The sequence below is a fragment of the Neovison vison genome, chromosome 6 (assembly GCF_020171115.1).
Source record: "Neovison vison isolate M4711 chromosome 6, ASM_NN_V1, whole genome shotgun sequence".
Lineage (NCBI taxonomy): Eukaryota > Metazoa > Chordata > Mammalia > Carnivora > Mustelidae > Neogale > Neogale vison.
This window is the reverse complement of record NC_058096.1, coordinates 112,406,609-112,417,593: the sequence shown is the minus strand read 5'-3', so window position 1 is coordinate 112,417,593 and position 10,985 is coordinate 112,406,609.

Sequence of the window (10,985 nt, the reverse complement as noted above, 5' to 3'; positions counted from 1 at the left end):
ATAATACCAAGTAGGCATCACTTTCATGTGAGCTCACCCTAATTGGATGCCATTATTCTACAATCCATGCTGTTCCCCTTTCCTCACGTAGGACTTCCTATGTGGATGTGTGCCCCAGATCAGGGAAAATTTCATGCCATTTTTATATTTCCCATCTTCAAACTTGTGGCTAATCCTAATAAAATCTGGTAGCGAATTCTTTCCCTTCTTTTTGCATGTAGCAGAGGAGTAAGATTTCCTTGTACCCTTCTCTCCCACCCCAGACACATTCCACATGCCCCCAACCTGCCCTAAAATCTCTACAATTAGCTGGTGCCATGGAAACTGACAGAAGCCCCTACAGATTCTAGGGTGGTGTGGGGACAGCTTGTTGAGGCCAAAAATAATAATAAAAAAAAAACCTCAGTGCTCTGAGCCTCTGCAACCTCATCCATTTTGTATACTGGACTTCCATTGGCAGGTTTTTCCAACATGGCCAGTATTGGCAATTGGACATGAGATAGGAATTTATTCATTTAATATTTACTAAACATCTATGAGAGGCCCAGTGCTTTTAAACGTGGACAAGGCTAAATGATGTAGGAAACCAGTAGGACCCTCTCCTGGGCCTGCGCAGGGTGAATGATGTTGTGTAGGAAGAGAACTAACTGGAATCCACACTGATTCCACTATGGGTCAGTCACAGTGAGCTGTGGAGATCTCCATCCCTTGTTTTTCAATCTGTAAAATGAGGAGTTTGGCCCCATGTGGTGGTTCTTAACCATAACAAAATCAGAATCACCTGTGAAGTTTTGAAACTTCCCAATTCCAGGGCATTATCCCAGGTCACAGCAATCAGAACCTCTGAGAGGAAGGTCTTAGGTAGTAGCTTCACGAGAGATTCCAGAATGCATGGTCTGGACTATAACCCCCTGGGCTGTGTCATCCTTCAGCATCAGTGATGCCCCAAAATTGTTCTGGCTAAAGAACATACCCAAGTACTCTATAGATTACACTGTTGTCTACACCCTTCCTCTTATGCTATGGTTTTATTTTCTGGCTTTTTTGTTGTTGTTGTTTGTTTGGGTGAGAGGAGGGAAAGAGTTAAAGGGAAGTGGTTTTCAGAGACTACTGTTGTCTTTTTTAGTAAATAACCTATTTTCTTGTCATTTTCCATAATTTTAAATTACCCCCCCAAAATGGGCATTAATACAAGGCAAACTCTTTTTTTTAATTTTTTTTTATTTTTATTTATTTGTTTGCAAATTCTTTTTTTAAAAGCTTACTTCTATTTAACAAATAATACTGTCTTAAGAGGATAAATGATTATAAAGCAGAGTCTGAGTTATTTTCCTCTGTTATATGAAATTTTCAGGGAAGTCCTTAGCTAAACCATAATCTCGATACATTTATATTTAATTGATTAGTGATTTTACTTCCTTTATTTCATCATCTCTATGACATAATTGTTTTGATTCTCTTTCCCAGCCACCCCCCCAAAAAAAAGTGAACACACACACACATATACACACACCTCAGTTTGGGAAAGATAAAATCTGAAAACTGGACAAGTATTTCTTAATTAAGTTGAACTGAAATAAAGCACTTTATTCTCCCAAAGGAGCTTTTATTTTTTTTAAATTTAGCACAAAAATTAATTCCATATGGGTTAAGGACTTTAATAGGAAAACAAAAACTCAAAAAATTTCAGAAGGAAAAAAAATCTGAGAACCAAGTCTTTATTATGAATTACAGAATTTTTTTTCTTTCTTTTTTTAAAAGATTTTATTTATTCATTTGACAGAGATCACAAGTAGGCAGAGAGGCAGGCAGAGAGATGAAGGAAAGCAGGCTCCCAGCTGAGCAGAGAGTCTGGTACAGGGCTCGATCGCAGAACCCCGAGATCATGATCCAAGCCGAAGGCAGAGGCTTTAACCCACTGAGCCACCCAGGCACCCCCAGAATTTTTTTTTAATGTAAAACACAAAAGGAAGCAATTTTCCAAAAAGGATGTATACAACCCTATCAAAATGAAGAACTTCTGTTCACCAAGAACATAATAGGGAAATACAAAGACAGTCCATAATTAGGAGTCAATATCACCACACAGCATATAATAAACAAAAATTTAATACCCAGAATATATAAAGAACATCAATAAATTAATTTAAAATATACAACTCAATGGAAAAATAAGCAAAGGTCATAAAAAGGCATTTCATAAAAGATGAATGATGTAAGGTCATTAAGATGTAAAAGTATGTCCAACTTCATTAATAGTTATAATAATAAAACCTTATCAATAAAATTAGTGAAATGTAACTTTAGACAATAGGCATAATTCAAGAGGTCTGATAATATAAATGTGGAAGGGAATGTGGATGAATGATGGTGGGTCCCTCAGTTGGTCCAACAAAGTTGGAAATATTGCTGTACCGTAAATTTAAACAACCTGACATAAAATGCACTACTGGAGAAACTCCTACATATATAGCAGGACACATGAGCACAAATGACCACTCTAGTAACTATAACAACAAGAGAACTGGAATACTTCCAAATGTCCATTGATGAGAGAATAATAAATTGTGGTGCATTCATACTATGGAATATCTTGCAGGAGTGAAAATGAATAAAGTAGAGATATACATAAAATAAATCATTTTATTCATTCAATGACTATATTATTTAGAAATGTAATTTTGAGTCATCAAAAAAAAAAAAAAAAACAAGTTCCACAGGGACACAATGAGCATAATACCATTTTTATAAAACTCAAAACTAAGTAATACGTTGTTAAGGCATATAGACATAATAGACAAAACTATGGAAAAAGAAATGCATAGGAATGATCAACACAAGACTCAGAACAATGTCACCCATGGAAGAACACAAGTGGCAGAGGTGAAGAACTCGGAGGCAGATGGATGTTGTTGGCTGCGTTCTAGTCCTGGGTAAGGTAGAGGGTTCACAGGTATTCATTATATATAATTATTATTCTTTAAAACTTGCATGTGTTATATATCATTTTGTTTGTATCCAATAGTATGTCAGAAAAGACAATGAAGTAATATGTAATAAAACAAAGAAATGTCAGTAAGCTTTCACTTTTATGTCTCATTGAATAGAATGGTGTTCCCATGGCCACATTCCATAGCAAGTCGGGAAGTTGAGTTGCACAGATGTGCACACTGCTGCCCATCAACATCAGATTTTGCTTGCCTCGTTAGTTATATCATCTCAGCCAACTTTCTAATGGGTCTCAGCCTCAGTAATAATCTGTGTGTGACTTAACCCACAGAGTTTTAGCAGAAATCAAATGACATATATATGTGAATGTCCTTTATAAACCAAAAACACTGAACAAATGTAAGGGATTATGGTTCTCAGGAATAATTCTCTTGGTAAAATGAAAGCCATTACCTTGACAATTTCAAGTGCACTGTTGATTGGATAGGGTCTTTTCTCTGATTTCATATTAACCTACCTCCATATCTGTCTTCCAGAATAATACACAGGCTCAGGATTAAGAGACTCATATTACAGAATTAAAATGCCAGGTTACGATTTCAGGCACATTTTCTGATGATATGACTTTAAAAAAGATGATAAAACATAAAATGCACATATAATAAAACTGTCTAGAAGCACCCACTTTACTATTTTACTTCTTCACGAGATGTTGTAAGGGAAGCAATTTTGCTGAAATGTTATCAGTGAAACTGTCCTCTCCTCAATTTAGTGCTTACTCTGTGCCAAATCCTGATGCAAACAGAAAGTACAGAGATGAGTAAAACACAGTCTTTGCCTCAGGGTCACCTTTTTTATTAACACCCAGAATGACACTATTCTCAAGGTGGTCTATATGAATGATGTCCCCTAGAGATTGTGCCATGGATAGCCCAGAAGCCCACACCGAGGACCTCAAAATCAAAAATCCGGAGAAAAATAAAAGTCAATGAGGGTACAAATCAGGTTGTGAGAAATAATCAGAAAAAGATAGTTTCCTATTCTTCAGAGCAATAAAAGTCTTAAGACCGAAAACACCAAGTGTTGGCTAGGATATAAAGAAATGGGTTCTCATCCTCATTTACAAATGTAAACTGGTCCATCACTAACTATAAAGAACCAATATCAAATATCAAAATACTAAGAATATTGATTCTTTCATTGTGATCCAGCAATGCTAACTTGAGACAGAAATCCTTGAGTAGCAAATGTACCTGCACATCAGTGTGGTGAGTGTGGTAGAAGTGAGGCTCGGTGCTGAGTGCTAAGGAGCCCAGAGGCAGGGAGCAGGTAAGAACTTTACAGAGTCTGAGAAAGCTGAGAGGGAAACACCTGACCTAGGCATGGTCAGGAACATACCAAATGGAGAAAAGAAAAAAAAAGGCAGTCCCAGTGGAGAACAGGGTAGGCAGACACAGGTTTACACAATGCAGTGAATGAAATGCAGGAGCTAGGCTAAGTGACCCAGAACACTTGAAGCAAAAGTGGAAAATAAAATGTGATAAAGGGGCACCTGGGTGGCTCAGTGGGTGAAGCCCCTGCCTTCTGCTCAGGTCGTGATCTGATCTGTTTATTTTTTTATAAACATATATTTTTATCCCCGGGGCACAGGTCTGTGAATCGCCAGGTTTACACACTTCACAGCACTCACCAAAGCACATACCCTCCCCAATGTCCATAACCCCAATCCCCTTCTCCCAACCCCCCTCCCCCCAGCAACCCTCAGTTTGTTTTGTGAGATTAAGAGTCACTTATGGTTTGTCTCCCTCCCAATCCCATCTTGTTTCATTGATTCTTCTCCTACCCACTTAAGCCCCATGTTGCATCACCACTTCCTCATATCAGGGAGATCATATGATAGTTGTCTTTCTCAGCTTGACTTATTTCGCTAAGCATGATACGCTCTAGTTCCATCCATGTTGTCGCAAATGGCAAGATTTCATTTCTTTTGATGGCTGCATAGTATTCCATTGTGCATATATACCACATCTTCTTTATCTATTCATCTGTTGATGGACATCTAGGTTCTTTCCATAGTTTGGCTATTGTGGACATTGCTGCTATAAACATTCGGGTGCACGTGCCCCTTTGGATCACTACGTTTGTATCTTTAAGGTAAATACCCAGTAGTGCAATTGCTGGGTCATAGGGCAGTTCTATTTTCAACATTTTGAGGAACCTCCATGCTGTTTTCCAGAGTGGTTGCACCAGCTTACATTCCCACCAACAGTGTAGGAGGGTTCCCCTTTCTCTGCATCCTCGCCAGCATCTGTCATTTCCTGACTTGTTGATTTTAGCCATTCTGACTGGTGTGAGGTGATATCTCATTGTGGTTTTGATTTGTATTTCCCTGATGCCGAGTGATATGGAGCACTTTTTCATGTGTCTGTTGGCCATCTGGATGTCTTCTTGGCAGAAACGTCTGTTAATGTCCTCTGCCCATTTCCTGATTGGATTATCTGTTCTTTGGGTGTCGAGTTTGCTAAGTTCGTTATAGATTTTGGACACTAGTCCTTTATCTGATATGTCGTTTGCAAATATCTTCTCCCATTCTGTCAGTTGTCTTTTGATTTTGTTAACTGTTTCCTTTGCTGTGCAAAAGCTTTTGATCTTGATGAAATCCCAATGGTTCATTTTTGCCCTGGCTTCCCTTGCCTTTGGCGATGTTCCTAGGAAGATGTTGCTGCGGCTGAGGTATAAGAGGTTGCTGCCTGTGTTCTCCTCAAGGATTTTGATGGATTCCTTTCTCACATTGAGGTCCTTCAACCATTTTGAGTCTATTTTTGTGTGTGGTGTAAGGAAATGGTCTAATTTCATTTTTCTGCGTGTGGCTGTCCAATTTTCCCAACACCATTTATTGAAGAGGCTGTCTTTTTTTCCATTGGACATTCTTTCCTGCTTTGTCGAAGATTAGTTGACCATAGAGTTGAGGGTCTATTTCTGGGCTCTCTATTCTGTGCCATTGATCTATGTGTCTGTTTTTGTGCCAATACCATGCTGTCTTGATGATGACAGCTTTGTAATAGAGCTTGAAGTCCGGAATTGTGATGCCACCAACTTTGGCTTTCTTTTTCAATATTCCTTTGGCTATTCGAGGTCTTTTCTGGTTCCATATAAATTTTAGGATTATTTGTTCCATTTCTTTGAAAAAAATGGATGGTACTTTGATAGGAATTGCATTAAATGTGTAGATTGCTTTAGGTAGCATAGACATTTTCACAATATTTATTCTTCCAATCCAGGAGCATGGAACATTTTTCCATTTCTTTGTGTCTTCCTCAATTTCTTTCATGAGTACTTTATAGTTTTCTGGGTATAGATTCTGTGCCTCTTTGGTTAGGTTTATTCCGAGGTATCTTATGGTTTGGGGTGCAATTGTAAATGGGATTGACTCCTTAATTTCTCTTTCTTCTGTCTTGTTGTTGGTGTAGAGAAATGCAACTGATTTCTGTGCATTGATCTTATATCCTGACACTTTACTGAATTCCTGTACAAGTTCTAGCAGTTTTGGAGTGGAGTCTTTTGGGTTTTCCACATATAGTATTATATCATCTGTGAAGAGTGATAGTTTGACTTCTTCTTTGCCAATTTGGATGCCTTTAATTTCCTTTTGTTGTCTGATTGCTGAGGCTAGGACTTCTAGTACTATGTTGAATAGCAGTGGTGATAATGGACATCCCTGCCGTGTTCCTGACCTTAGCGGAAAACCTTTCAGTTTTTGTCCATTGAGAATGATATTTGCGGTGGGTTTTTCATAGATGGCTTTGATGATATTGAGGTATGTGCCCTCTATCCCTACAGTTTGAAGAGTTTTGATCAGGAAGGTATGCTGTACTTTGTTAAATGCTTTTTCAGCATCTATTGAGAGTATCATATGGTTCTTGTTCTTTCTTTTATTGATGTCTTGTATCACATTGACTGATTTGCGGATGTTGAACCAAACTTGCAGCCCTGGAATAAATCCCACTTGGTCGTGGTGAATAATCCTTTTAATGTACTGTTGAATCCTATTGGCTAGTATTTTGGTGAGAATTTTCACATCTGTGTTCATCAAGGATATTGGTCTATAGTTCTCTTTTTTGATGGGATCCTTGTCTGGTTTTGGGATCAAGGTGATGTTGGCCTCATAAAATGAGTTTGGAAGTTTTCCTTCCATTTCTATTTTTTGGAACAGTTTCAAGAGAATAGGAATTAGTTCTTCTTTAAATGTTTGGTAGAATTCCCCCGGGAAGCCATCTGGCCCTGGGCTTTTGTTTGTTTGGAGATTTTTAATGACTGTTTCAATCTCTTTACTGGTTATGGGTCTGTTCAGGCTTTCTATTTTTTCCTGGTTCAGTTGTAGTAGTTTATATGTTTCTAGGAATGCATCCATTTCTTCCAGATTGTCAAATTTGTTGGCGTAGAGTTGCTCATAGTATGTTCTTATAATAGTTTGTATTTCTTTGGTGTTAGTTGTGATCTCTCCTCTTTCATTCATGATTTTATTTATTTGGGTCCTTTCTCTTTTCTTTTTGATAAGTCTGGCCAAGGGTTTATCAATTTTATTAATTCTTTCAAAGAACCAGCTCCTAGTTTCGTTGATTTGTTCTATTGTTTTTTGGTTTCTATTTCATTGATTTCTGCTCTGATCTTTATGATTTCTCTTCTCCTGCTGGGCTTAGGGTTTCTTTCTTGTTCTTTCTCCAGCTCCTTTAGGTGTAGAGTTAGGTTGTGTACCTGAGGCCTTTCTTGTTTCTTGAGAAAGGCTTGTACCGCTATATATTTTCCTCTCAGGACTGCCTTTGTTGTGTCTCACAGATTTTGAACCGTTGTGTTTTCATTATCATTTGTTTCCATGATTTTTTTCAATTCTTCTTTAATTTCCTGGTTGACCCATTCATTCTTTAGAAGGATGCTGTTTAGTCTCCATGTATTTGGGTTCTTTCCAAACTTCCTCTTGTGGTTGAGTTCTAGCTTCAGAGCATTGTGGTCTGAATATATGCAGGGAATGATCCCAATCTTTTGATACCGGTTGAGTCCTGATTTAGGACCGATCTATTGTGATCTATTCTGGAGAATGTTCCATGTGCACTAGAGAAGAATGTATGTTCTGTTGCTTTGGGATGAAATGTTCTGAATATATCTGTGATGTCCATCTGGTCCAGTGTGTCGTTTAAGGCCTTTATTTCCTTGTTGATCTTTTGCTTGGATGATCTGTCCATTTCAGTGAGGGGAGTGTTAAAGTCCCCTACTATTATTGTATTATTGTTGATGTGTTTCTTTGATTTTGTTATTAATTGGTTTATATAGTTGGCTGCTCCCACGTTGGGGGCATAGATATTTAAAATTGTTAGATCTTCTTGTTGGACAGACCCTTTGAGTATGATATAGTGTCCTTCCTCATCTCTTATTATAGTCTTTGGCTTAACATCTAATTGATCTGATATAAGGATTGCCACTCATGCTTTCTTCTGATGTCCATTAGCATGGTAAATTCTTTTCCACCCTCTCACTTTAAATCTGGAAGTGTCTTCTGGCTTAAAATGAGTTTCTTGGAGGCAACATATAGATGGGTTTTGTTTTTTTTTTTTCCATTCTGATACCCTGTGTCTTTTGATTCGGGCATTTAACCCATTAACATTCAGGGTAACTATTGAGAGATATGAATTTAGTGCCATTGTATTGCCTGTAAGGTGACTGTTACTGTATATTGTCTCTGTTCCTTTCTGATCTACCACTTGTAGGCTCTCTCTTTGCTTAGAGGACCCCTTTCAGTATTTCCTGTAGAGCTGGTTTGGTGTTTGCAAATTCTTTCAGTTTTTGTTTGTCCTGGAAGCTTTTAATCTCTCCTTCTATTTTCAATGATAGCCTAGCTGGATATAGTATTCTTGGCTGCATGTTTTTCTCGTTTAGTGCTCTGAAAATATCATGCCAGCTCTTTCTGGCCTGCCAGGTCTCTGTGGATAAGTCAGCTGCCAATCTTATATTTTTACCATTGTATGTTACAGACTTCTTTTCCCAGGCTGCTTTCAGGATTTTCTCTTTGTCACTAAGACTTGTAAATTTTACTATTAGGTGATGGGGTGTGGGCCTATTCTTATTGATTTTGAGGGGCGTTCTCTGAACCTCCTGAATTTTGATGCTCGTTCCCTTTGCCATATTGGGGAAATTCTCCCCAATAATTCTCTCCAGTATACCTTCTGCTCCCCTCTCTCTTTCTTCTTCTTCTGGAATCCCAATTATTCTAATGTTGTTTCGTCTTATGATGTCACTTATCTCTCGAATTCTCCCGACGTGGTCCAGTAGCTGTTTGTCCCTCTTTTGCTTTAACCAAATCAGAAGAGATCCCAAATCATGAGGGGGGAGAAAGGGGATAAAAAGAGGTTCAAAAAGAAAGAAAGGAAAAAAAAAAAAAAGAAAACGAATAAAGAAAAGTATATATATATATATATATATATATATATATATATTAGATAAACTAGTTAAAAAACGTTAAAAAGGAAAAGGGTAAAAGTTAAAAAAAATTTTAGCAAAAGAAGAGAAAAAAAATGAAAAAGAAAAAAATTACTTTAACTGCAAGACTAAAAAATCACAGGGAGAAAGCCATGAATTCCGTGCTTTGCTTTCTCCTCCTCTGGAATTCTGCTGCTCTCCTTGGTATTGAAACCGTTCTCCTTGGTAGGTGAACTTGGTCTTGGCTGGATTTCTTGTTGATCTTCTGGGGGAGGGGTCTGGTGTAGTGATTCTCAAGTGTCTTTGCCCCAGGCGAAATTGCACCGCCCTTACCAGGGGCCAGGCTGAGTAATCCGCTTGGGTTTGCTTTCAGGAGCTTTTGTTCCCTGAGCACTTTCCGTAGAGTTCCAGAGGACGGGAATACAAATGGTGGCCTCCTGGTCTCCGGTCTGGAGGAGCCGAGAGCCCGGGGCCCCACTCCTCAGTGCAACCTCAGAGAACAGCGCCCAGTAACTCCCGTCTGCCTGACCTCCGGCCACGCTCGGAGCTCACCGAGCCTGGGGCTGGTTCAAGGTAACCCCGAGCTGCGAGCTTACTGTCGGCTCTGTCTCTGCAGCCGGCTTTCCCGCTCCAATACCCGCAAGTTCTGCAACACTCAGACACCCCCGATCCTCATGTGACCCTGCGAGACCTGAGGCCATGCTGACCCCGCGTGGGCTTCGCCCCAGTTTAGCCTCTGGAGCGATGTCCCTCAGCGGAACAGACTTTTAAAAGTCCTGATTTTGTGCTCCATTGCTCCACCACTTGCCCGGAGCCGGCCCCTCCCCCCGGGGTCTATCTTCCCGTCGCTTTGGATTCACTTCTCCGCCAGTCCTACCTTTCAGAAAGTGGTTGTTTTTCTGTTTCTAGAATTGCTATTCTTCTTCTCTTCCATCTGCCAATGGATTTGCAGGTGTTTGCACTCTTTAGATAAGCTCTCTAGCTGATCTCCTGCTAGTTGAAGTAGTCTCAGCCTGCTACTTCTCCACCATCTTGACTCCTCCTTCCTACACTAAACATCTTCTGATACTAGTCATCTTTAGTGATTTTTTTAAGGTCCAGTATTTACTCCCTCCTTTTAACTAAGGGCACTATGGTTTGTTTCAGAGAAATATCCTACATTACTCTCTGTAGGTATGGTTCAGATGGCCTGTCCTACCACCCAGCAGGATAGGAACATTGTATATGTGTATAAATATTTACAATTTTTTGGAACATCAGTATATTCGATATTCTCGAGTGGGCTGTAATAATCATGATGAATATTATTATAGAATAAAGAGGGAAAATAGCCAAGAATCCCTTAGACATGCATATCCAATTTTCCATCTCCATTTCATCCCTAGGAAGATGGGTATGTCTGCAGATTCTTCATATAGAATCTTCATATAGAATCATAATATATGATTCTTGGTCTTTCTCTTGAAGAAAGATATTTAATCCGTTAGTGACCCCTGTCAACTCTACCTTCAAAATTCGTCCCAAATCAGACCATTTCTCTCTATCTGCTACTGCAGCCCAAACCA